Source organism: Panthera tigris, chromosome A1 (genome assembly GCF_018350195.1).
Source record: "Panthera tigris isolate Pti1 chromosome A1, P.tigris_Pti1_mat1.1, whole genome shotgun sequence".
Classification (NCBI taxonomy): domain Eukaryota; kingdom Metazoa; phylum Chordata; class Mammalia; order Carnivora; family Felidae; genus Panthera; species Panthera tigris.
The window spans coordinates 10,946,997-10,974,724 of NC_056660.1; the positions used below are offsets into that span (position 1 = coordinate 10,946,997).

Sequence of the window (27,728 nt, forward strand, 5' to 3'; positions counted from 1 at the left end):
GTTGGCAGGCAGAAGAGGGGTCGAGGTTCCTCCACCCACCTGCAGGGTCTGAGCCTAGGCCTTGGTTTTACCCAGATGTACAGTCATGTACACAATTATCTTCTCGCCTGTAAATACAGGAGGGAATCTTCTAGTAACTGGTGCCACGGGTTTCTTCCCAGCAGGTTAACTTTTATTTCTGTCCATCTCTTTTAATTTGGAAATGTCTTATCGATGTACATTTCATAAGCAAATACTTACAAAAAATATTTTAAGTTGTATATATATATAAAAGCTTTATAAACCTTTTCTGGGGCATGAACCATGTCATAATTGAATATAAATCTGTGTGTATGTGCATGTGTATACAGATCCCCCATTCACGTGCATCCTGTGTGTCCTGGGGCTCCGTGGGAAAGGCATGTCCCATCATGGGCTGCAGCCAAGCGAAGGTTGAAAGTTGACACTCAGGAGATACACCCCCCCACCCCCACAGCCCCCTCTGAGCCACCACCTCCGTCGCATCACCTTGGCTCCTGTGGATCCTGCCACTTCCAAATGCTCTTTTCTTTTTGAGAGAGGGAGAGAGACAGAGAGCACACGTGTGCGCACTCAAGCTGGGGAAGGGCAGAGAGAGAAGGGGGACAGAGGATCTGAAGCAGGCTCTGTGCCGACAGCAGTGAGCCCAGCGTGGGGCTCAAACTGATGAACCGTGAGATCAGAATCTGAGCTGAAGTCAGACACTTAACCGACCGGGCCACCCAGGTGCCCCTCCTGTTGCTGTTTTAAAGTGTTGTTCCTTCAATGCGGTATTTCTGCTACTCAAAGTGCATGCGTATACCAGTGCATAATGCGTGCCTGTGCTTTGGTACATCAGCCTTGCCTGAGTAAGGTTGCGGGACCAAATCTTTTGCAGATAGCCATCTGCCTACGTACTAATTGAGGCAAGTCAACGTGGAAGAGAGAGCCCTTTCAAACGCTTAGGATGTTGCAGAGTGGCCATTTTAGCTACCAAATTCCTCCTGTGGGGGTTCAGTGGACACAGGAGTTCCGTGGCACCAGTGAGCAAACCATGGAATGCTTGGAAAATGGGCAGACAGTTAAGCCCCCACTAAGCACCAGGCGCTCAAGCATCTGACCCTGCTGTCAGCTGCTGCTGGCCGGCGTGCACGAATGAAAGGCTACCAGAGCCTCCCGTTAGACGCCAGCCCTCATTTCAGTGCCCAGAACATTTGGAAAACATCACTATCAGATAGGGCAATTCATTTCCTTCAGACAGGACACGGAGTTGAAAGGAGGTTAAATGAAAAGAAGCACAACAGTGCGGGCTCCCAGGCCTTCCTTTTGTGCGTACATATTAATAGACACTTCGCATAAAAGCTGTGTAGCTTTGTAATGTCTTGTGATAGGGGTAGGACTTCGGGCGGGGTGAGCGTCGTTCATTCTCCATTTGCTTGTGTTTGGTTGCTCAGCGTATTTCTGGTCCAGGGATGACCGTGCGAGAATCCGATGCGATTCAACAGGTAGGAGCAGGTGAAAATGTGTCTCCTTGCGATTTGGATTTCTTGTCAAGTCCCCTCCTGGGCTCTTGAAATATAAAAGGAAGACAGTACATTTTTACATAATTTTCTAAGTTTATTTATTTGAGAGAGATAGAGTGGGGGCGGAGGGGCAGAGAGAGGGAGGGAGAGTGATAATCCCAAGCAGGCTCTGCACTGTCAGCACAGAGCTGATATGGGGCTGGAACTCACAAACTGGGAGATCACGACCTGAGCTGAAACCAAGAGTCAGATGCTTAACCGACGGAGCCACCCAGGTGCCCTGGAAGATAGTACATTTTTAAAGACACTTTCCGTACTTTTGCTCAAGGAATAAAACAGAACTCGATTTAGCTGGGGGTTGAGGAGGTGCAGGCTTTACGTTTCTAATGCGTGAAAAGCACTGCTTGTTTATCTAAGACTAAATGTTGAGAGTAAAAATTCTTTAAGAGGGGCTTAGTTTATAGGAGAAGGTGAGGCAGGAGGATGGGTGCTGTGCTCAGTCGCTAAGCTCTGTGAGACACCATTTCTGCCCGTGTAACATGTCTTACTTACAAAGCAGCTGGAAGTATGCATGAGATATACACACGAAAATGTTCTGATCCCAGCCCTCACCACTTTTTTATTGCCTTTCTATTGTCTTTTTATTGCCTACTTAACAATCTCATACAACGCGTGTAAATTGGCATAAAGCCATTCTGCCCATAACGTGCTTCTCTATGATTAGTAGCAGGGAACCGCACCATAACATCGCCTGGTACGCTGTCCAGCTCATCACTGGCTCCCTGGAGACTCCCTAGTGCCTGTCACATAGGAACGGCCTGTAAATTAGCTTTTCTAATCTTAGGCACCTATCAATTATTCACCAGCCTGGCTCCTCTTGTACATTATCTTATAGAATTCACCCTGGCAACCTTGTACCTCATTTCTAAATCTTGCTCTGAAACCGATACCTAAATATTAGGTTTCTGCAGCTTTACGTTCTTCTATATGTCAGCTGATTCTGAAAGTGTCCTTTCTTCTTCTTCTTCTTCTTCTTCTTCTTCTTCTTCTTCTTCTTCTTCTTCCTTTACCTATAGAAAACTTTCTGTGAAGGTTAAGAAATCAAGGCTATCGCTTTCCACTTTTCAGTATCGATTATGAGATCATACTTCTGATAAGTCAGTCATTGAGCTTTTGAGAGAAAACACAGGCAAGAACTTTTGCTTTGTTTTTTATATACTACCTTGCTTGCAGTGTTAAATGAGAGAGTATAAATTGTGTTCACTGCTCTTTTCAAATAAGTGTAATTCAAAATTACCTGCATTACATTATTCCTTTTCATTGCATAAGGAGAAAATTGCATATATCAGGTTTCTAATACTTGTATATGTAAAACATAATCTGTAATATTAAGTCCATGATTGCCAGAAAAGATAACATAGAGAAATTTGTTCTTTTTATAATTTTTTTTATTTATTTATTTTTTTACTATGAGCACAAGCAAAAGAAACACAACCATGTTGAGGCGGGAGCCACATAATGTCATTAATCGGTCGTCCTAACGGGATAGCCAATTATCATCTTGAGTGCCTCACATACAAGAGCCTCACATACAAAACCTGGAGAGAGTTTGCCAGCTCAGAAAAGAAACAGAGATTACAATTATAATATTAATAGTCTTAATAAGCATGTGTACACTATCTTTGGGGTGGACTGGTGCCCCTTGGTCCGTGCTGAGCCATCAGTATCGACTGAATGACTTTCACTTTGTAGTCGTGAAAATTAGACGGGGATGATTTCTCATGAGGAAAATAGCATTCTCAGAGAGATGTCAGAACAACACAACCAGACACGCTCCATATTTATTAACGTGTCTAAAGATGGGCCCGTGAGTGCTGCCCATCAGGGGTATTGCCGCGAAGTCACAAATCAGACCCACAGGAACTGATACAGCCTGGGCCAGGGGACAGGAAATGAGCTACAGTAAGGAGACTTTGCACCTGAATGACCAGGTATTGCAAATGGTGATATTTTAAAGAACAATTTAGGGTTTAAGTAAATCAAGGATCCAGTGAAGGAAATTAATGATACCCCAGTTAAATACCATGGAACATTTTGCCCATAGTCTGACATTACAGCAAATACAGTATATTCTAAAGCTTCTTCGGTGCCATATTGTGATATTACAGGCCACTTTTACATTGCCCTTGGAGAGATAAGATCATATTAAGCAAAATAGTTGGAAACATTTCCACTTCTGTTTTTATTGGGACTTTATTTTTTTAGAGCAGTTTTAGGTTCACAGCAAAATTGAGAAGGTACAGAGATTTCCCACCTATCCCCTGCCCTCATACATGCTTAGCCTCCCCCATTATCAAAATCCCCATTTCTACTAATTTTCATGAGTGTCCAAATCTTTCTAATTTTTGTTGAATTTTTCACGTTAAGAAATACCCATATATTTAGTAAGTGTGTTTCTTTTAACATCGGTTGTAAGCCAAGAACTGTACTAGGGCAAGGGCTATTGATCCCAGTATAGTGCTCATTACATAGAAGACCTAACATTTAGTGAATAACTTCACAGAAGATGAACAAGGCGTCCTTGAGAAACTTGGCAAACTCACAATCTAATAGTTGGGTCAGGGTGGAGGAGAAAAGCATATGAATTTTAAAATCATAGTGAAGTAAGGTGTACAGTTATAACAGATGTCAGAAAGTACCAGGAGAGTGAGTGGCAAATGAAAACATCTCCAGAAAATATAAAAATCAAGAAGAGATACCACTTTTTATTGGCATTTGCATCCACAAAAATTCACTTCCAGGGGCACTCAGAGTTATAGCAAGTTACATTTGTAGGGAAAAAAAATGAAAATGAAGCATGTTAAATGTGATCTTCCCAGAAACGACAATTAGAACAAAGGATTTTGCATTTTTAAGCAAGGTCTTAATACCCAATATTTTTCAAATAATGGGCACCATATCTCATCAACCAGTTACCCCTGTAATGTATGTACCTTCTTACTGTACAGATTAAGCTTCCTTATATATGAAATCATACTTACTATGATACTATTTTATGCTCAGTTCTCACCTTTATCATTATTGCTGTATTTATTACAGTTATTCAAAGGGTCAAATAATTCATGGGGTGGTAGAATTGAGTTTAAGTAATGATGTGCATCTTTAAGCAGGGTTTTGGAAATATTTAGGATTTCTTGATGGCTAGTTTGAGAAACTCACTTAGAGAGTACTGTATTTTATTTTTCCCACTCATTCTCATCTTTAACTGTTCTAGAGCAGGCATACAAATTAGGACCCCAGTATCAATCTCTCAGTATTTGGAGACAAATCCTCTCTATTGGTAGAGGTGGGGGGTGTGGGGGCTTCTTACTACAACAACTCTTTTACCTTGAGCTCCAACAAAATGTGTAACCCAACCAATGCGACTTCTCATGCCAGTTTTATTATTTATGCTTTATTTGCAACAGCATCACTTCCCAGTGTTTTACTGGCTTAAAAAAAAAAGAAAACTTTTATGTTTTATTTATTTTTGAGAGAGAGAGAGAGAGAGAGAGAGAGAGAGAGAGAGAGAGAATGAGTGGGGGAGGAGCAGAGCAAGAGAGGGACACAGAATCCGAAGCGGGCTCCAGGCTCCGAGCTGTCAGCACAGAGCCTGACGCGGGGCTCGAACTCACAGACCGTGAGATCATGACCTGAGCTGAAGTCCGATGCCCAACCGACTGAGCCACCCAGGCGCCCCTGTGTTTTGCTGGCTTTGTTACAAATATCTCATATCTTCATTGAAACAGGCCTGGGTTTGAGTTGGATCCCAGCTTACTGACTGTAGCGTTTCACAGTTTATATCTCAAAACCCCAGTGCCCCTTCTGTAAAATGCAAATAATAAGATTTTGTGGGTAATAAAGGAATGAACTGATCCTCACGATGCACAGCGCGGTGCCTTGCACGTTCGTAAATGTTGGCAACGGGCCTTGCACAGACAAGTCCCTGAAGCCACATAGTGCATGGCCTCCATGGCTCTCTGTGGCCGCCCTGGTTCCTTGTTGTTGCTATAGTTACATCTGTGGGGAAGAGTTTTCTGAGTTCAAAATACTAGGCTCACCTATAGACTTAGACTGTGACCTTGTTTTAAGTTGGAACTTTAATAGAAAACTAGAAAGACAAATGTGAGGGATGTTGAGGAGTGGGAGAGCCCTCTCTGAAATATTCTCAAAGATTGGGTTCTTAAAAGACGGGCTAGAGGAAGGGGTGTTCAAGTCAGGGAGAGTGGTTCACGCTCACTCAAGTAAAGGTTTAAATGGGATTTCGTGCCAAGCTTGAAGAAAAAGTGCCTTTGTGTAATTTTGACTGGAGGAACATCAGAAGGTAACCAGCCTCGTAGAATGACAAGTGACAGGCTTGTTGTGAGGGGAGCCTGGGACCTTCCCTTCAGAACGTGTCTTCATTCAGAAGAAGGCACACATCTGAAATGACTGTCAACTGGACAAGCCCCCCAGCCGCCACCCCACCCCAGGCTCCTGGTCCTTGACCACAGCCCCCTGCAGACCCTAAATGCCCCACTGTGGGACTCTGACTGTTGTGGTAAGAACAGTGCCCCAGGCACAGGAGGAAGCGGGGCTGTCTGGGTTTACTCAACAGCCCTGGGAGAAAGAACTTTTTTCCCATCCTCAAAACAGGACTCCACCCTCAGAATAAAGCAGACTTCATAGCTGCCTAACTAAGTAGCCCCATGGGGTTTCTGGGAGCTAAAAACCACAGCAGAGCTTTTCTCCTGACTGGGCAAGTCTCTGAGACAAGAAAAAGCGATCAATTTAGACCACAAGCTTTGACCTTGTGAATAGAAGGAGAATGGTATAAATAAAGAAACATAAAGGGGAGGAAACTCATAACGAGCAGAAAAATTATAGGCTTTAACCCACTGACGCCTATGACCAGAAATTATTTTTTTTTTTAGTACCTTAAAAACAAATACTGGAGAGTTTAAATCTTTACCCTGGCTATCATTACTTTTATTTGTTTTATGTGTAATGCAGATGATTAGGAACTGGTAAACAACGTATACTATTTTGACGTCTTGCCCATTTATGGCTTGCTTCGTACAGACAGTACAGACGGTAGGATAGGTCCTGCATCCCCTCCTCGGAATGTACCGGTTTCCTAAGGCTGATGCAACAAATTGCCACAAATTTAGTGGCTTATGGCGACACAGCTCTATTGTCTTCCGTGTCTGGAGATCAGAAGTCTAAAATGGGTCGGCATGGCTGCATTCCTTCTGGAGAATCTAGAAGAAAATCCTTTCTTTGCCTTTTCCGGCTGCTAGAGGCTGCATTTCTTGGCTCACGGCCCTGCACACTCTGACCTCTGCTTCCATGGTCACATCTCCCTCTCAGACTCCAATCTCCCTGTCTCCTTCTTCTAGGGACTCTTGTGATTGTACTTAGGGCCCACCCGGAAAGTTCAAGATATTCTCTCCATCTCAAGACCTTTGCCTTAATCCCATCTGCAGAGTCCCTTTTGCCACACAACATAACATAATCACACGGGTTCCTGGGGTCAGGATACGGGCGTCTCTGAGGGGCCATTATTCAGCTCACCACCCCGAGGCTTTGGAGCGTGTCGGACCAACAACCTAGATGGAAATCCGCCAGTGGAGAGAATGGCAAAACGTTGCAGGTGGAAGTGGTCACGTGAGGCCAGTTCCTGTGCAGAATTTTATGGTTCAGTACATTTATATGTGAAAGATGACAGTGCAGTCAAGGAGTAGGTTCAGAAAGACGCAATTTCTCCCTGAACATTCTGTCGCTATTTTAGCATGTGGTCCAGACCCTCTTTCCCATCATTCGGCAGCGTTTGCTCGGTTAGCGAGGCTAAGCGAGGGCCCCCTGCCCGGGGGGACCTCCAGGCACTCCAGACTGACCACTTCCCAGTCAGCTCATTTCCTCTCCGTGCTGCCGCGTGTCTTCACCTTGTACTTAGCATATAAATTGGTTGTCAGCGCAGTGACGTGAACGCGCGTGGGTGAGAGCACATCCTTTTCAAGTACAGCGATGTTTCTCGGGCTTCCTGCTGTGGCTCGCGGTCGATGGTGTCGGGAGCCGCAGGGAGGAAGTTCACGGGAGACAGCTGGCCGCCCAGGAGTCGGGGCCGAGCCAGCAGTGGCGCCCTCGCTGCGGAGAAGGTCGTCGGGGAGTCGATGGGTGACAGTCCTGCTTACTGACAGGCTGGAGCCGCCTGCAGAGAAGAGGCTGGAATCCGACTCCTGGGGCAGATTTCCCGCATTGAGGCAGACGGCAGGACTCACCGTCGAAGCTTTGCCCGCTGGGGTGTGCGGCCCAGGGCTTAACGAGTGGGGGCCCCTGCCGTCCTTGGAAACTGGAAGGTTGGGAATTGCTTAATGATGCTCAGCACGGATGCCACCCACGGCTCCTTAGCGGCTGCTGGGGGCTCACGTGATGGAAGTGCGTGATGCGGGGCCAGAACCCCAAGACCGACAGCTTCCACCCCTGCACAAGCACGTGAGCAGTGGAGAGAACTGAGCCGCCCAAGGCCTCCTCTCTCCGTGGATGGAGAGAAAACAACTCGCGTGCCATGCCACATGCTCCACGAAGGGGATTTGTCGATGGCTAGTTAAAGTGCATGTTTAGTGTTTACTAATGCGCCAGACACTGCTACTGGCCCTCTGCGCGACTTGCATCACGTAATCCTTGGAATTAGTTTTTGAAAGCGCTCCTCTTACTTTATACACAATGAGTCCAAAGGGATGAAGCCACTTGCCCAAGGCCATACGGCTAATGAGTGGTGAAGTTTCCACCAAACCCAGGCTCTGTCCCCCTCTGCGCCCCATGGAGATGGAACGTGGAATGCTCTGGTGGGAAGCTCTTTTTGTTTTTTAATGTTTATTTGTTTATTTTCAGAGAAAGAGAGAGTGTGAGCATGTGAGCGGTGGAGGGGCAGGGGTGGGGGGGAGAGACAGAGAGAGACAGAGAGGGAGGGAGGGAGGGAGGGAGGGAGGGAGAGGAAATCCCAACCAGGCTCTGCGCTGTCAGGGCACGGCCCGATGGGGGGCTAGATCCCATGAACTGTAAGATCATGACCTGAGCTGAGAACCAAGAGTCTGGACACCTAACCAACCGAGCCACGCAGGCACCCCGTGAGATCTTTATGAAAACTTGACCGATAATGCAAACACTTACGAGGGTTCTCCGTACATGAATTCATTCAATCCTCAGAAAAGCCCTAAATGAGGTCCTATTGTTGTCAATGAAGGAAGGCAAGCCGGGGAGAGGCTCAGTATCTGGCCCAAACGCCTGCACATAGGAAGTAGCACAACTGGGAACAGAAGCGAGGTAGCCTGCTTCTGTTACTCTAAAACAGAAACTATGTTGCCACTGAAACACAAAGATGACGCCCAGTTTATAGATGTTGGAACCAAATGATGGAACTTATTAACACTGTGGAAGGCACCGTAATTGGTACAACACGGAAACGAGTCCAAGAAAGATAAAGTCTCTTTCCTTTCCCCGGGGGCTTGCAGCCCGAGATAGATGGCTTGGATGCAGCCAGTTATAAACTCGGATGACTCTGGGAACTCAGAAGGCAGTGTGACGAGAGAAAAAAAGGGGCTCTGGGTTCTGCCCTGCATTTTTTTTTTTTTAACGTTTATTTATTTTTGAGACAGAGAGGGACAGAGCATGAATAGGGGATGGGCAGAGAAAGAGAGGAGACACAGAATCCGAAGCAGGCTCCAGGCTCTGAGCTGTCAGCACAGAGCCCAACGCGGGGCTCGAACTCGCGGGGCTCGAGCTCACGGACCGCGAGATCATGACCTGAGCTGAAGTCGGACGCTTAACGGCCTGAGCCACCCAGGCGCCCCAGCCCTGCCTTTTAAAGAGAGGATGATGCCACACAACACCTCACAGCCTCTCCTCTTCTCACTGCATTTGTTACCTGTGTCTGTAATAGTATCTCTGTGTTCAGAGATACTATTGGTTGGTTACACCACTTCCTGCAGGAAAGGAAAGTCTCAGGAAATGTTGACAGTCATGAGGGTGCGGGCTCAAACTGTAAATGAAGCAAATAATGAGGAATTGGGAAAATAACCCTAATCTCGGTTCCACTGGTGTTTTAAAATCTTAATATTCTGGTTTGGCAAATTAGTTGGCATCGGGAGGGAAGTGCCTTAGGCCCAGGGATCCATGAATAACAATGCAGAGAGGCAGACAGGACCGTGACAAGACTGATCAGAGGCACTGGACCAGAGGGCAGTGAAATGAAGGATGTGAAATAAATTTGGATGGACAATAAGAGTAAGTTCCTTAGAGGCCTTTAACAAAGAGAGTAAGAAATCATTATTAAGTAAGAAAGTTAATTTGGGGCGCCTGGTTGGCTCAGTCGGTTGAGTGTCTGACTTTGGCTCAGGTCATGATGTCGCTGTCCGTGAGTTCGAGCCCCGCGTCAGGCTCTGTGCTGACAGCTCAGAGCTTGAAGCCTGCTTCAGATTCTGTGTCTCCCTCTCTCTTTCTCTCTGCTCTCTCTTTCTCTCTCTCTCTCTCTCTCTCTCTCTCTCTCTCTCTCTGTGTCTCAGAAATAAATAAACATTAAAAAAAATTAAAGAAAATTAATTTAATATGGTAAAGATTCTCTGCAACCCTGACTCTGGGGCTTATGTTTTTGTTTAGGAGAGTCCCATACTTCGTGAAATCCTATAATGAACAGATTATGGTGAGGTTTGATTGTAGTCTTAACTTATGATGACCAGACGCATGACTTGTCCTGAAAGGTATTCATCTCAGGGAAGAGAGATTTTTGTTTCCTACTGATGCTACAGCAAAGAAACCCACCAACTTTGTGGCCCCAAACAACACAAATTTATTTTCGTACAGTTATCTGGATCAGAAGTCCAACGTGGATCTCACTGAGCTGGGATCAAGGATATAATTCCTTTCTGGAAACTCTAGGGAAGAATCTGTTTCCCTGCCCCCTCCACCCCCTAGGTGCTGCTAGCTGTCCTTGGCTTATGGCTCCTTCCTCCATCTTCAAAGCCAACCTGAGTCCTTCTTATGCTATCATGTCTCTTGTTCTCTCTTTCGCAGTCATATCTTCTCTTTCCTTTGTCTTTTGAGATCTGGATTCTGAGAGTCTTGAGATTATGCCGTTTGCTTCCAAGTTCATGTTACCAGTGGTGTGGCTGTACTTGTGCCAGAGAGCTGTGAGTGAGGATTTAGTGATAAAGATGAAGGGGCAGGGTTGCCAGCCAGTAGCCAGGAGATGGAAGCCGAGGCACATGTGAGCAATATAGAAAGAAGAAGGAGAAACTGCTTGGAGCACCGAAAGTATGCCCTGGTGAATCTGAATTTTCTATGTTAGCAAAAAACTGTGCTTGTCAAATAAATGAAGTTTAAATGCTTCAAGAAAACAGGCATTGTATCATCCAGAGGAAGAAATTCATAATGAAAATGACAAAGAGGTTGAATAGATATCTATTAACTAGATAGTTTTGGTACAATAGTATTGCAAAGACTTTTCGGAAACATAGGAATTCCATTTGACTTATAGAAGTTATAATTCCCGAGTTTATTTCGCATCTCTCTATTGCATGCCACAATTCTGTGAGAATATAAAAAACTGACCTGTGTCAAACAGAAACATGATTCTGGCAGCAAAACGGGTTTCCATAAAAATCAAGCAAAGTGCACCAAAAAAAAAAGAGGTAGGCATATTTTATTACATTTATTTTTGTTCATTTCCGCATTTTGTCCTGACTTATTTTAAAACCCTGGTCACATGGGGCCAGAATTTATATTTATTGTTAAATAAACATATCCATTAGACTTGGATCCATATAAGGAAAATAATGCTAATCTTGTTTCCAGTAGCATTTTAAAATTTTAATATTCTGGATTGGTTTAGTGGCCTCAGGGTGTTTTTTTTCAGGCTGCTGAAAATACATGGCCAGCTCTTCGCTTTTTTTCACTTTCTGTCTCCCATCAAGGTTGAAAGAGTGCCTTTCCTTGTAGGACATTATTCTTAACCCTCCTCTGTTGTTTAACTCCTTCCTTGCCTTTATGCCTCAACCAGATGTTAATCTCATACTTCCTCAAGTAAGAACTCCTTGAGGCTCAGCGGATGGAGAAATGAAGCAGAATTTCACCCTTGCGGTAAATTATTGGCCTAATTTTTATACCACGTCTCTTTTAAAACTCCATAACTGCCTTTGATATCTCAGCAAGCAGTATCAAAGGCCCATGGGTTATATGCTTTTCGATATAAAGTATTGCCGATGCTGTAGTCTTGCACATTTCCTTTATTTCCACCTCCGTCATCAAGTGCTGTAATGTTAAAAATCTGCAGAAAGATGACTGTGGTGTGGTTAGTAGTTGAAGAATGCACGTGTGCTGTGAACCTCCAAGACCTGAAACCAACCGTTTGAGCTGTAATTATTGCCAACAGGTTTTAACTCATGTGCCGGTCTGCCGTGATTAAAGTACCATGCTGAGAAATCAGAGCCTGTGATCAATTAATAATGTCCAGGTAGTACAGAATTTGGGAGTAAAAATATATATGCCACATATTGCCCATCCTTGCTGAATCTAGATAAAGTCAGTATAGTGTTTCTCCCTTCCTTCCTTCCTTCCTTCCTCCCTCCCTTCCTTCCTTCCCTCCTTCCTTCCTTTGGCAGAATGTCCTAGCAGAGTCAACTTGGGCTTTGGAATCAGATCTATCTGGATCCAAATCTCACTGTACCTTTATCTAGTTGTATGACCTTGGGAAAGATAGTTAACGCTTCTGCAGTCTATGAAATAGGTATAAAAATACCTGCATTACATGGTGGCTGGAGTAATTTATCAGAATAATAACGTGCAAGCACCTGAGTCCTAGTAGAGTCTTCATAAATGATAGTTCTCATGGCCATTCCATAGTTCCTGTTTTACCTTCATTTACCTACCTACTGTTCTTCCAGAACAAAGTTTTCATCAGGCCGTGTGCCTCTAGAGATACAGGTACCAAGCTAAGCCAGTCCCGTTATATTCCTCCCAGGCCACAGTCGTTGATTCAGGGATAAGTTCATGACTCAAATCAGCCGCAACCAAGTCCTTCCTTGGGGGATTTGTGAACTTAAGCGGGGTGGGGGGGAGACAGCTCTCCTCTCTGTTGCCCTGTGCTGCCAGAGCTGCAGGCCTTCTCCATGTGCCTGTCTGCACTAGAGAGAATGAAGCCATCTTGCAGGATCTGAATGTCTGGTTCCTGTGACCGCGGTTACTGGAGCAGGCCTGGCTCCTCTCTTCCCAAAGCTTGGGTGTTTTGTCATTTTGTCCTGTGATTAACTCAGCTCTGTCCCCCTCCCGCTCCATTCCTGACAGCTCTTTAACTTAAAACTAGGTCCAGACTCAAATCAGTTCTGACTAATATGTAATTATTACGCCTGTTTTTAAGAAGTTTGATTTCTGTAGATCTATCACTTAATTCTATCACTGCTTCTCTCTTGACACTTTTCCTGTTTTCTCAGTACAAGGAAGCCTCAAAATCCAAATGAAGTGGTCTTCAAAGGCTTTGCTTTTAAGCATGAATATTTACTGATGATTACATATTGGCAAAATTTGTTTCTTGCAGGGACATAAGCAGGTAAAATTTATTTCCTAAAATAGGCATTACTGAGTGGCCTGTTAGAAGAAGTTGATACCATATGGTGCAAATAAAACCACAATAATTATTCTAGAACCACCCCACAGGCTGTGCTGTGACCATGCACTGGTCACACGCAGAGGGGATCTGGGAGCCATGGGGGACCTCAGCCAAATGCATCCTCCTGGAGGAAACTGGACACAAAAGGCACATCATTCTGAGCCCACAGTATTTGATCTGTCACCTCACCCCTCCCACTTCTGAGTCTAAGCATGGCTGATCTTCCAGAAATGTTTGCTCAATTGGTCTGAACCACCAATAAAGAGAAGATAGCCCCTTCAGTGAATGCATCTTTCCCCTGAATCTCACCCAACAATCATCCCTCCCTATCTTCAGGCTTTTTCTGTCCCAAATCACCTTCCTTTCCACACTCAAAAATGTTCCTCTCAGCTCTTTTAAGAAATTTCACTTAACCTTGGTTTTCATTCCAAATTAAGGAAAATGATTTTTCCGTAAGTTATGTAGAAAAATGAGATTCATTGCTTTCAACTTATTACTCTCTCTCACACACACAAATGACCCTTGCCCTTAAGAGATTCCATTTATTATTTTAGAAACTCATGCCCATAAAATGGTTGGAAAGTCACACATGCACAGACTCTCATAATTAAGAGCACTGAAGAAGAGGTAGCCAAGAAGAGTCATTTTTATTTTTCACATTTCCTCCTCACAGCACGAAGCATGGATAGAACAAACATTTGCTCTCGTTTGCACTTTAACTACATGCCTGTGTAATCCTTAAAGTCCGTTACTTAAAGTCCTTAAAGTCAGCTTTTTGCTGATTTTTAGTTGTTTCCTCTTGGCTGTTTTTCACGTCTTCTTCTTTATCAACGCTTCATGAACCAAATTTGCATTATGTGTTTCTAATTGTCTCTTGGCTCCTCAATGTACATTAAATACTTAGTTGATACTTGATCACTGAATAGGGAATAACAGAGAAAGTAATGTCTTTCAGACACTGATAGTCTAGTGGGAAACACAGGATAAACTCAAAGAGGTCTATAATTTTCCAAAGAGCATTCACATGAATAATTTAACCAGCCTCCACTTTAAAGCAGAACTAGACTACATTAGGCGGCGTGACTGGAATTGCTGTGCCCCAGAGCATGTGGAGGAAGAGAATTGTACTGGCCCAGTACTCACGTAGATTGCTCTGATCAGTCATATGCTGTGGTTAATACAGGATCTCAGAATGTTAGAGCTGTAAGCTTCTTTAATCCAAGCCCTGCATTTTGCAGATGAGAAGACTGAGGTACAGAGACCTTCCCAGGATCACACACTTAACTACCGGAGAGCCGTGCCTCACGTCCTCCAACTCCTGATTGCTAGTTTTTCGAACAAGCAGGGTAAAATGAAATAAATCCATCAGGAATCTTTTTACAGAGTTCATCTTCATTTTTTTTTTTTATTTTTAATGAAATGTTAGTTGAGAAAGAGGGTGCAAGGAGGGGGGGCAGAGAGAGAGAGAGAGAGGGAGAGTGAGAATCCCAAGCAGGCTCCGTGCTGTTAAGGCAGAGCCCAAGCTCCGTCTCACAAAACGCAAGATCATGACCTAAGCTAAAATTAAGAGTTGGATGCCTAACCGACTGAGCCACCCAGGGGCCCCGGAAGTATTACTATTTTTGTCGTTGGGATCTTGTCTTCCTTCAAGGCCTCTGTTAGAAATATCAGTTATGTGGGATTTCTAGTGTTAGAGAATACCATTAGAGGAAACGCAGGATACACCCGATTTTATTCCATACTTCCTTACCCACTGATGTGACTTGAAAGCATCATAGAAAGTTAAAGGCTGCTTTTAGAGTAAGCTTTCCAAAGAAGTGTGATTAAAAAACAAAACAAAACAAAAAAAAAAACGGCTCCCTATCCACAGCCGCGAAGAGTAACTTCGGAAAATGTTCTAATTAATGTCTTCGCCAGGCGTCCCATTTTTAAAATTATTTCCTACAAGAAGAGCTCTATTAAATAACTTCTACTTTTCCATCTCCAACTGAATTTTCGTCTCTTTCTTATGTTCCTGCTCAAATTTGGTGGCTCTGTGTGAATATCAATTATGGTAAAAGGAGATTTTGTTCCTGTCTCTCACCGCTGAAAAAGGGGGTATAGATGTCATAGCTGCTGTTAGCAGAGGACTAGACTGGGCACCTGGGAATATAGCTGCAGGGTGGAGATTTCAATGGTCACACAAACAGTAACAGCTCAAGACTGGACTCTCTCTCAGAGCCAAGTAATGGCCTGAATGTCTTCTTGTCTTTCATTCCGTGCCTAAATACTTTTCAAGTTTCAAGTTTACGTGACAGTTTCAAGTGTACATGATTCCATGTATGTACATGTAGTGATATGATCACTGTGATAAATTTAGTTAACATCCATCACTACATACAGTTAACATGATTTTTTTTCTTGTAATGAGAACCTTTCAGGTTTGCCCTCTTAGCACCTTCCAAACACACAATCCAATTTTGCTCCCCAGGACTAATTTTATCACTAGAAGTGTGTACTTTTTGACCCCCTTCACCCATTTCATCCTGCATATCTCCTTGTGATCAGAGGACAGAAAGACAGCTACCAATAGCAACTCAATTTAGGGGCTCCACAAATGGAAATTTCACGGGCTTCCAATGTGGAGATTGTCCTATACTTGAAGACAATCTCTAAGTAGAAATAGAAAAAGTAATAATTTTGGGCTGGGGGTGCCTGGGTGGCTCAGTCGGTTGAGCGTCCGACTTCAGCTCAGGTCATGATCTCTCAGTTTGTGGGTTCGGGCCCCCGCGTCGGGCTCTGGGCTGACAGCTCAGAGCCTGGAGCCTGCTTCCGATTCTGTGTCTCCCTCTCTCTCTGCCCCTCCCCTGCTTGCACTCTCTCTATGTCTCTCAAAAACAAGTGAACATTAAAAAACTCATAAAAAAAGAATTTTGGGGTGGGACACACAGGACCCTTTTCCATCACTGCAATTCACTTACAAGTCTACACAAAGCTGACACTGTTTTTCTATAGTAAAATGGGGACAACGTATCATTTGAATCATTGAAACCCAGAAATAATCACCAAAGTTTATTTTCGCCAATGATTTCAAAGTTCTTTTCAGAAAAATGTTTTCCACCAAGGGCAGATGTTAATTGATTTTAATTCTACCTCTTGTTCTGCATTGAATACCCTTGGTTTCGCATAAAGTATGATAATGTAGGGAGGAACAAGAAAGTCAATGGATATCGCTGAAGCCAGTTTTCAATGTATTCAACATGTGTTCATAAGGGTGGAAACATTTAGGGACCTGTTTAGGTCATTTAGTTATAGAAATAAGAAAAGATACGAGCTACAAATAGTGAAAAGATGCTTCATATAATCTGGAGACATATTAAGTTTATACAGTACTGTAGGATATTCACAGCGTTGGACTCAAACTTCAGTTGCTTTGTTTTGGTGCAGACACCCTTCTCCATTTGACCTAGTGATGTTGCCTAACACCCTGGTCACTATTCTCTCCACATCGTACTGAGACACCTGGTGGTAGCTAACTATGTTGACCTACTCCCTTTTTTTCGCTTGTTCTCTGGACACCATACTCTCCTGATTTTCTCATACTTCACTGGCTATTGTTTTTCCATCTTCTTTCCTGGCTTTCCCTCCCTCGCTCGACCACTAATGTAGACTGCCCCAAGACGCTGGGTCTCGAGCACCCTGTTCTTTTCTATCTACGCTCTCTGAGGTCATCTCCAATCCCATGTACTGGTAATACCCAAACTATGTCTTTGGTGTTCACATCTCCCGAAAGATTTAACTCCTATTCTCAGTGCCTTCATTAGGTAGTCTGGGAGGCACTGCAGACTTAATATGGCTGAAATAAAAATTGATTTTCTATCATATACTTGCTCCTGCCCCTCTTTTCCCTTCTCGGTAGAAAACACCACCGTCCAACATCAAGACAAATATTCTAGGGCTTGTCTTTGATCATTTTCTTACCTTCACCTTCCACATTCAGTCTGTACTGTCGCCCTTGCCTCTAAAGCAGACCCAAACCATCCATTCCTTCTCATTTTCATCAACACCCTATCCAAACCACCAGTGTCTCTGACCCTCACCTCTTGCGCCTACCTCCCAACTGTCTCCCCACTCCCACTCACGTCTCCCTTCAACAGCCACAGTGAACTTTTAAAATCATGAATAATAGGGGCGCCTGGGTGGCTCAGTCAGTTAAGTGTCTGACTTCGGCCCAGGTCATGGTCTCACTGCTTGTGAGTTTGAGACCCGCGTCAGGCTCTATGCTGACAGCTCGGAGCCTGCAGCCTGCTTCGGATTCTGTCTCCATCTCTCTGCCCCTCTCCAGCTTGTGCTCTGTCTCTTTCTCTCTCGAATATAAATAAACATTAAAACAAATTTTTAATCGTGAATAATATTTATGACACCTTCCTTCCCACAGTTGTAATCCCCAATGGCATCCCATCTGGCCTGCAATGAAACCCAGGCTGTGCCCTGGTTTACCAAGCCCCCACCCCATCTGGGCTGTGCCTGGTTCTCCAACATCATTTTATAGCTCTCTTCCTTCTTTTATATCCCAACTTTGCTGGCTTACTTTTTATTTCTCTAACACTGTAGATATGTGCGTTCCATAGAGCCTTTGCAGATGCTGTTTCTGGGCGGAAAGCTCTTACCTCCGAGTGGCTGGATCCTTCTTAACATTCATATCTCAGCCTAATTCACCTCCCATGATAGCAATCTAAAGTAGTCACTGTCACATTCCTCTCCTTCAGTTCTCTCCTATGTATTCGTTACTCTTTGACATCTTCTTTATTAAATTTTACTCTTTAATTTGTGTGTGGGCACACACACAACTGTACCATAAGCTCTGAGAGCAAGAGCCTTGGTGGTATAACTTCCGTGCTTGGAACAGTGCATATAATAGGTGCTCAAAAAACATATTCCAAACAAATGAATGAATGAATTTAACCTTTAGGACAATCTGCTATGTGGAGAATTGGTGACATTTTCTGTTTTATTTCATAGTGCGAACTTGGCTGATCTAACTAAATTCCTAAGGACTAATCAAAAAAGTAAAATAAAAACTTACCATCATTTGGCCAGTTCAGTTACCCGGAACCTCTTCCTTCTGCATTTGTGATTAAGGCTGCCACAAAGAAGAAACATATTGGCACTGTAAATCTGATAGATTTCTAGTTAGATGCATGGAGGAAGGTAATGTGACTTGGAGATGAGATCTTTATGACCTATGACCTCTGGATTCTCATTCATTTGAGGAAATGCTAGCCATAAACTTCAGGCAGTTTGGCAGAAATGGAAAGCTCATAATACTGAGAACTCCTCTAGGAATGTTTCATTTATTCCTCCAGTTTTCCCTTCCTTTTTGCTGATACGAGATGAAATGAAAAGTACAGCAGGCATGATTCTGGAACAGTCTCAATCAGAATTTACCACATCACACGTTCTCACCTGCGTGGCTAGAGCTCCTGTCTGAACTTAAGTTTGACCCTCAGCTAAGCCACACCCTTTCTAAGGAGGTTTCTAAGGCAAAGCCCATTGACCCATTTAGAGATCCAAGGGTAAGGAACTTCATATTTATTTGTCATTTAGACACTATTTATGGCATTCTAAGCACATGACCCCCTTAAGACTGTAATTACAGTTTTTGCATGAAAAGAATATAGAACACTTCTTGTTTGATTTATCCTTTTGGGACTTAGTATTCAAAGTATTGAAAATCCTTTTATTTCATATTGAAAATAGTTTTACACGGCCTGCAGCCAGTTCCCCATTCTCCCCTTCTCGTTTCACAATTGCAGAATGCTACTCGGGTAGTTTCCCTCTGTTTTGAGCCCCACCCTTCTGTTGCTAAGCAGCTGAACTAGATTGCATAAATTGTCAATTACTCAGCTATGACAATGAAAAAGACTGGGGGGCAGTAGCCAGAAATGAGGACAGCTACTTCTATCACTTGGGATTTAGGATTCGGTGAGGAAGAGAGTCAAAAGGCAGTAGGTGAAGTGAGCATAAATAAAAGTTTGATTTATAGTTACCAACTGGGAGAATTGGGGAATAAGACAAAACACCCCTCCCTTGCCCTCATTTTCTTTGCATATATTTTCAGAAAGACTTGAGCAAGCACATTCTCCTTTACGAACTTTTATTCATTGAAATGAGTTTTTCCCCCATTATAAAAGTAATTTCCTATGATGACTGGAAGAAAAAAGGAAATTAGAGAAGGGAAAACTGACACGATTTCACTACTTTAATATAAACCGTGTAACCCTTTGTATATATTTCCTTCAGAGATTTGTAGTCATTGTATTAGAGTAGATTGGTTTTGTTTGTGTATTTGTTTGCTTAGGCCTAGTTATAATTCACATACTCTTATGCTTAGCTTTAGAATATTTATTGAGTAGCAGTTATTAATTTATTTTAACACTTCTGGTTAGGTTGACTCCAAAATCTGAAATTAGTTCTAAATCTGTACGTCTTAAAAGAGCATATTTGCCTTTCTGACCCCCCCCCCCAACACACACACACACAAAAAGAGTCTCAAGTATCTTTTGTGATAAATCTTCACCCATCTCATTTATGCAACTTCTTTTTAATAAAGCAGGTTTCATATGGCAGGTATCCACCGGACATTCAGCTCTCCCTCAGATCACCTCACGTCTGTGGCTTCCTGTGGAAATGTTCCACAAAACGACCATTGAATAGAATCGCAAAGATTTCCTTTTGGAGCCCTTGCAGACTCCACTTACCTATGTGACTCTAATAAGTGCAATGACGCCTCTGGCTCCCCAAAGACAAGTAAACCTTGTGTGTGGGCATAATTAGCACACAGTCAGGTTGTAAGATCCAGGTATTTGGTTTTCTTAGACGAGGCATTCCCCAGCAGACACATTAGTGGTTTCCCAAAGAGCTCTTTTGCAAATAGCTATCGAAACAGCAAATAATGAGCTCAAAAAGGCGTGCAGTGAATAGGACACCAGAGGGTGCTAGAGGGATGTTACAATATGCCTCGGGTTTCCCTTGGCTCTGCCGTTCAAAAATGAAATAAAGCTTTTTACATAATGCACTCCCTTGTCTTGAACACGTATATTGGAAGCTATACAGCATAGCTCTGTGATGAGAGTCAAACATTTGTTGCTATGTATCCTTCTCATCAGTGTTTTTTCAAAAGCGGGTCTCTTCTTCCCATGCTGAATTTAAGAAAATAATTTTTAAGTCTCTGCTTAGCTGTGCTTTTTTAAGGAAGGCACATTCTTATTCTTCCAAGGTTGCATCTCTTTGACCTCTCCCAAGAGACAGTCCCGTGTGTTAAAATGGTGAGCAGTTCTCATCTGCTAGATATTAAAGAAATGAATTATTTCCAAACCTGCTTTTAGAATCACAGAGCGTGGTGACTCGATCAGCGTGTGCCTCCTGTTGAATTTAAAATGAAACATGTGCATACATGAGCATAAAGTAGCAGTGCCGAAGAAACATAGGAATGGGTAGTGAGAAAATCATACTGGCATTTATTCGTAAACAGATCGTTTAACCAGAAGTTTTTTATTTTGCAGTGTTAAGCTTTTGAAAATCTATTTTCAGGGGCACCTGGGTGGCTCAGTTGGTTAAGCTTTGGACTCTTGGTTTCATCTCAGGTCATGATCTCACAGTGTGTGAGTTCAAGCCCCACATGGGTCTCTGTGCTGACAGTATGGAGACTGCTTGGGATTCTCTCTCTCTCTCTCTCTCTCTCTCTCTCACCCCACCTCTTTCTCTGCCCTTCCCCTGCTCATTCCCTCTCTCTCTCAAAATAAACTTAAGAATTAAGAACAAATAAAAACCTATGTATTTTTGTTCAACATAATTTCTCTTAAAAGTATGTTTTTAGTGCCTAACATTTGTGTGTCAGTGTGTCTAGAATTGTCCTTGAAGCCATCCCCACTCTCCATGACCTGGCAGTTTACTTGAAGAAACAAGAGATTTTCTCTTCAAGAAGTTGTCATGTGAGAAAAATAATCCACGACCAATAATACGTACCAAACACACACCATTTTGCAAATGTGTGTCAGAGAAAATACCATGGGTTTAAAGGAGGTGATACCACAGGACTGGAGGGTTGGGGGAACTGGCTGGGCTAGGAGGTTGCAGGATTGGGTGGCAGAGACCGGGCAGAGCAGAGTCACAGCCTGGCCAGAAGGGGGAGCAGGCAAGGACGCACGCCAGGCAACACAGCGGACGTCTCTTCATCCTTCCCCAGGGAGGTCCCAGTCCAAATGTCCCTTATTTTTATGTTATTTCTTTGTTTTTAATGTTGTGGGTTGGAGGTTGTATTGTTGTGGTTTTTAGTTCGGGTTTTGTTTTAGAGCCTGTTCTGTTTATGGTCATGGTGTGGTTCTTAGAAGGAAAAAGAAAAAAAGGCCTCGCTGTCATTAAAATGGCAAATCACTCCATCCCCAATATTGCTGGTAGTTTTCCTGACCCTCCACAGCTGTCTTGCAGCCAGAACGGTGGGACGCTGTAGTGTCCTGCCCTGTAGCCGGGCTGCCTCAGGAGGATCAGGGGTTCGGGTCCCCGTGTTCTCCCAGCCCCTCATCCAGGTGGACTCCATACTGTGCCCTAGGGCACCTGGGACGTGTGTCTTCTCTTGCTGGGGTTGAATTCCTTACGGTAGAACCAGGGCCTGATTTCGTCTTTGTGGTCCTCGTGCTCAAGGCACATTAGGAACTCAAAAAAACATTTCTTTTATAATTAAAAATATCCTTTTATTAGCATAAGAGCAGTATAAATGCATTGTGGAGAATTAGATAACGTATAGAGCAGAAGTATTTTTTGAAAAACACTATGCCGTCCCACAGTTTGTTGTTACCACCTGAGTATCTATCCTTCCAAACTTTTTTCTGTACATATCTCTATTAGTCTATCTGTCCTCCTGTTTCTCTATCTACCAATCCGTGTAGCTAGGTATTTTTATGAGATTATACTATAAGACACATTATTTTGTAATGCACACTAGTACACAGTGTATGTTTTTCCATTTACTAATCTCCACATTTTCACCTAAGTGTTGATCTCCATGTGAGGTTCAATAAACTCACTGCGTAAAAAGCTTCCTTGGGAATGCTTATTAAAATTCAGATTCCAAGGCCCTAGCTTGGATCTGCAGATTCAGAATCTCCAGTGTTATGGCTCTGGAATTTATATTTTAGCAAATGTCTAAATGCTCATATAACAGTCATTGATCTACAGTATCATTATGAGGGGACAGAATAGCTTTCCAGTATAGATACACTGCAATTTCTTTAACCAACCTCAAAGGTTCAATTTTTCGTTATCATGAGCCAGGTGATAAACATCATGAACATCACTAAGTGATAAGCAGACAAGTTGAGATGGTAAACATTCTAAATCTCTGTAAACGTCAACACAAATTTAGTTATTAAGTGCTAGTATAAAAATTTTAAATCCATGCCCAATATTGATAGAGGGGGATCTTTGGTATGAATACCAAAGCCCTAGGACATATCACCATGAAATGAACTGAACTGAAACTACAGTAGCAGCTTTTTTCTTTTCTTTTCTTTTCTTTTCTTTTCTTTTCTTTTCTTTTCTTTTCTTTACTTTTCTTTTCCTTTTCTTTTCTTTTTTCTTTTTTCTTTTCCTTTTCTCTTTTCCTTTTCTCTTCTCTTTTCTTTTCCCTTTCCTTTTCTTCCTCTTTTCTTTTCCCTTTCCTTTCCCTTTCCTTCCCCCTCTCTTCCCTTACCCTCCCTTCCCTTTCCCCCTCCCTTTCCGTTCCTTTCCTTCCCTCCCCTCCCCTCCCCTTCCCTTCCCCTCCCTCCTTTTCTTCCTCCCTTCCTTCTCTTATTCATGGGTCACAGAGCCAAAACTCTGTGTGGGGGTAGGTAGCCAGATGACGCAGGTCCCCATATTTGGGGCTCTTGACTCTGTTATGTGGACGCGTTGGCCAGCTTTGCCACTCTGAATCCTTTTGATGTCTGCTGACAGATTCTTTCTTGACACCACTTAACGCCGCTGATTAAGTTGTAATCAAACAACTCTGCCCAACCCTCATTATTTCATCCGAATATGTGTTGATATACAGTAGTTGGTCCAATTCTCCAAGTTCTTGGCTGCCTCAGGGGAAAAGTCTGCCCAGGATTTTTTTTTTATAATTATTTTTCTTCCTTTCAAATTTTTTTTTTTTTTGTAGTTTCCCTGGTTTCATGATGTAAGGTCAGAGCAATTAAACTTGAGCATGAAGTAATTAATTACATGAAGCTTGAATTATAATTACGAATTGATCCCCACCTACCTTGATGACACCTGGTGGCAGTGAGTTTCACAGTGTTATGAAGGACAGATGGTAAGGCTCCATTTGGCCTGTCATGTAGGAGATCCAGGTAGTTAGGTTAAAAAATGCTTTTCATAGACCTCAGATGGGCCACATTTGTCCAAAAGGCCGTGTATGGACCTCTAGACACCATTAGGTTGATATATTTTAATCTCTTCAGCACGATGTTATTGATCCTGTTTCATCACAATAGATAGGGCCTATAAATGTGTTCATTTGTTTATTAAATATTTATTGAGCCCTCACTAAATGCAGACACCAAGCTAGGCACTGAGATTCAATAGTGAACAAACAAATACAGTTCCTACCTTCATGGAGTTTCCTACAAACACAGTAGGAGCAATTAACCTACACTTGGCATGTGGGGAAAGGCTTCTCCTATTATTGATGTCTGAGAAAATCTGAAGGACAACTGAGACCTGAGGGTAGAGAGGGCAGAAGATGTCTAAGGCAGAAGGAAGAGCATCTACAGAAGTCCATTGGACGTCATGCCATATTCAAGGAACTGAAAGAAGTCCACCATGGCTGGACATGGGGCTTGCTTAGGGCTGAAGCTGAATAGGTAAGGCAGGCCAGCTTACCCAGGTCCTTGGCAGCCCTGGTAAGGAGTTTGGATGTATTAGAAGAACAAATGGGAAATCACTGAAGGTTTTTAAGAAGATATTTAACCTTTAAGCTTCGGAAAAGGAGACTTATAATATGAAATCTGGATGTAATGGGCACTTAAAAATGACCGATGCCCTTTTTTTCTGTGAGCTCCACCTCACCAGCCTCACCAGAGGAAAAGCACGGGCTCAGAAGTCAACAAGACGAGTCTGGTCTGAAGGTCAGTCAGGCAGATCTCAGAAGACACCCTGATTCTTGCATTTCCTTAAAAAGGCTGAAAATGAAAAAAAAAAAAAAAAAGAATGAACCTGCTGCCTGTGGCTAAGCCATAGGGAAGCCATGAACTCAGACTGCCAGACAAATGGCAACACCAAAGCTTTCTGGCAAAAATAAACATTGTTAATTAATTGGGGGGGCGGGGGCGGCGAAGGTAGGAGGATCTCGTTCACAATAGTAAGAAAAGCTAAAATATACTTAGGAACAAATCTAAAAGACATCCAAGTCCTTATGGAGAAAATTACAAAACATTGCCAAAGAATATTAAGATATAAATCAAAGGAGAAATACATCACATTCTTAGATGGTAAGATTCAATATCAAAGTCAGTTTTTACCAAATTGATTTTAAAACTTAGTAACATTCCAATCAAACCCTCAGTAGGTTTTTTGTGGGTGTGTGGGAGTCTGGAGTTTTACAAGCTGATCCTAAAATTCATATGGAAAGCACACCAAAAAAATGCCAAGGATATATTTGAAGAAGAGCTATCCGATAGCAACACTTATTTTAAAGCTATGTTGATCTAAGTCAAAATAGTATTGGTGCAGGGATAGAAACCCAGACCAGAGTAGAGACCCCAGAAAGAAAGTCATGCATATATAGAAAACTTGACATATGGCACTAGATATTGGCATTGCAGACTGAGTAGGGGAAATTATCGATACTTACCTGAGAATGCATACAAAAATAAATTCCAGATGGATTAAAGATCTAAATCTGAATAACAAAAATGCTTGCAAAATCTCACATCATGGAAGGATTTCTCAGACAGGATATAGGAAACAATCACAATTGACAAGTCTGACTACATTAAAATTAAGTCTGTCCAACAGAGACTACAACATGATAAGAGACATAATGGGGGAAGATATTTATGTTGGATATAAGTGCTATAAACTTGTATCCAGAGTATGTTTTAAAATTATAAATCAATAAGATATAAAAACATAGCCTAATATAAAACTGGGTAAAGAAAATGAACACTATATACCCAGAAAAAATGTAATTGGGTAAGAAAGGAAGCTCAGCTCCCTAGTTATGAGGATGTAATGCATACGCCTTACGGATACCCATGTAAATTGCTCAGACACCTTGTGACATTGTGGTACATCAGACTCACAATCTTTAGGCGTTCACAGGGTAATACTGTGATCTCAAGCTGGATGCCAAACTGGTGCCTAACTTTTTCAACTTTGCCAAAGCTTAGAAGGTCAGCAGCCAGGGTAATGTGGAATTTAGGTCTTAAGCCAAACCACACAGGGTTTTGGAGAAAGCACAATTCAGATGAAGACTTGTGAGACAGGAAAGCCAGGTCTACAGGACTGAACAACCCAGGGAGTGTCACAGCTGGTAGACAGCAAGTCACAAGAAGCCAGATCATGAGCTGAAATTCATGCCAGGTCAATCCTAATGCCCATTAACTTTTGGGCAAGTGAAGGCCAGAGCTCAAGGCAAGCCGAGCCCCAGGGGAAGGGAGTGACTCAGAAAATGATCTAGTACAAACTTCTGGCCACCTGGCCACTTGGCCACCTCCATCCTTGTTACAGACCTTTCTTAGTCTTAATGAGTCAGTGGTGTCTCTTGAGCAAAACTAATCACCCAGAGTCAGAATTGGCAACCTCATCCTCCTAGTGTAGGGGTTTGTGGGTAATGCTGGCTGCTCATTCAACACATAATGAATGACTGCCTCATATGTACCAGCCACCATTCTTGGTGCTTGGGATACATCAACGAACAAAGTAAACAAAGATCCCTGTCCTCCTAGAATTTACATTCTTTTATCGGGGGAGGGGGAGGGGAAGGGACATTATAAATAATCAAAATTTTTTTAATGTTTTAAATGTTTATTTTTGAGAGAGAGAGAGACAGACAGAGCCTAAGCAGGAGAGGGGCAGAGAGAGGGAGACACAGACTCTGAAGCAGGCTTCAGCCTCCTGGCTGTCAGCACAGAGCCCAACTCAGGGCTTGAACTCACGAACTGTGAAATCATGACCTGAGCCCAAGTCAGACTTTTAACAGACTGAGTCACCCAGGCGCCCCATAAATAATCAAAATGAACTAGCAAATTACTTATCTCAGGCCCTACCCCAGACCAGCTGAAAAAAAGAATCTGTATTTTAACCAGTTTCTCTAGCGACTTATATGCTAAAAATTTGACAAGCACACGAACCTAGGAATCATTGGCTTTTCCATTTGCGGTTCCACATTCCATTGATTACAGTTCAGTTGGCTTTCTGCCAAATCGACGCCTTGCTGTGTTCTTGGTAACAGACAGTTATGACATTTCTTGGTGGTAGTGATAGGAAGTAGTTGTTGTGAACAGATATTATAGGCAACACTTAACCAAGTCATTCTCAGTTTGGGACTGCTTTCTTTGCTATAAATGTGCCTATTCCTTATACTGGGTGACTAGTGACTATAATTAAGGCAACTTTAATGGCAGCAAGTGGTTTTGTTGCTTTACACACCTTGCTATTCTAGACCAATTTATTTTAGTTCTGGTACGTTCAGTTACACCAAAAAATATTGACTCCTTTGCTAAATAAAGACAATCTCACGATTTTCTTCATTTTAACACAAAGAGGTAGACTATGCAGTGAGAGCAGAAGGCAAGCAGTCAGAATTGGCCTGAAGTGCTTTCTGATTCCACACTTCAGCCTCCACCATTGCCTCTTCCAGAAAGTTCTCGTCATGTCTCCCTGTCAATGCAAAACACCCATTCTTTGATATCAGGTTCCAAGTTGGTCTTTCCCATTAATATTTTCCTGTTCATCCCAAAATAAAGTAATTGTCTTTTATTTTCAACTCACATAGCGTCCAATGTGATTGTCTCTGTGACTCATTTTGAAACTAATCATATACTGACTTACGACAGCTCTTCCTCTCTTGCTTTGAATTGTCTTCCACATCTTATAAGCTGTCATTGAAGCCTTGGATTGTTTCTTTACATTCTCATACTTTTACATCCTATTTTCCAGGATAGATTTTAGATTCCTTAAGAACAAGAACTGTGTTCTTGTATGTATGTATTTTAATGCATTTAATGCATTGCCTCATACAAAATAGTCATTCGGTACATTATTATTGGTTTTAGTGTGTACTCTGCCCTCTGCATAAAGATTTTTCTTTTAGGTCAAGAATTAGTATGTAAATTATAAAACTTGGTGCTGACATCACACAGACATTTCCATTCGCTATTGGAATACAACTTTAGGTAATATCTTAAGGGTTGGAGCTGAACCATATTTAGCTTGGAAGGACATTTCTCAGGCTGCTGAGTAGATGTCTTTGACGATATGCTGGTTTGTTCCCAGGGTATGAGAGGGCA

At 42.7% G+C, this 27,728-nt stretch overlaps 1 long non-coding RNA gene across 1 annotated transcript in view; it reads right to left on the reverse strand.

Annotated features, from left to right (window-relative positions):
- Positions 1 to 717: 717 nt before the first annotated feature.
- LOC107181132 overlaps positions 718 to 27,728 on the reverse strand; it is a 37,083-nt gene continuing 10,072 nt past the window's right edge. Inside the window, exons 2-4 of the long non-coding RNA XR_006221234.1 lie at positions 23,480 to 24,398; positions 18,266 to 18,322; positions 718 to 1,566 (exon numbers count right to left, since the gene is read on the reverse strand). This is a non-coding gene — a long non-coding RNA (uncharacterized LOC107181132). The remainder of the gene's footprint in view (positions 1,567 to 18,265; positions 18,323 to 23,479; positions 24,399 to 27,728) is intronic.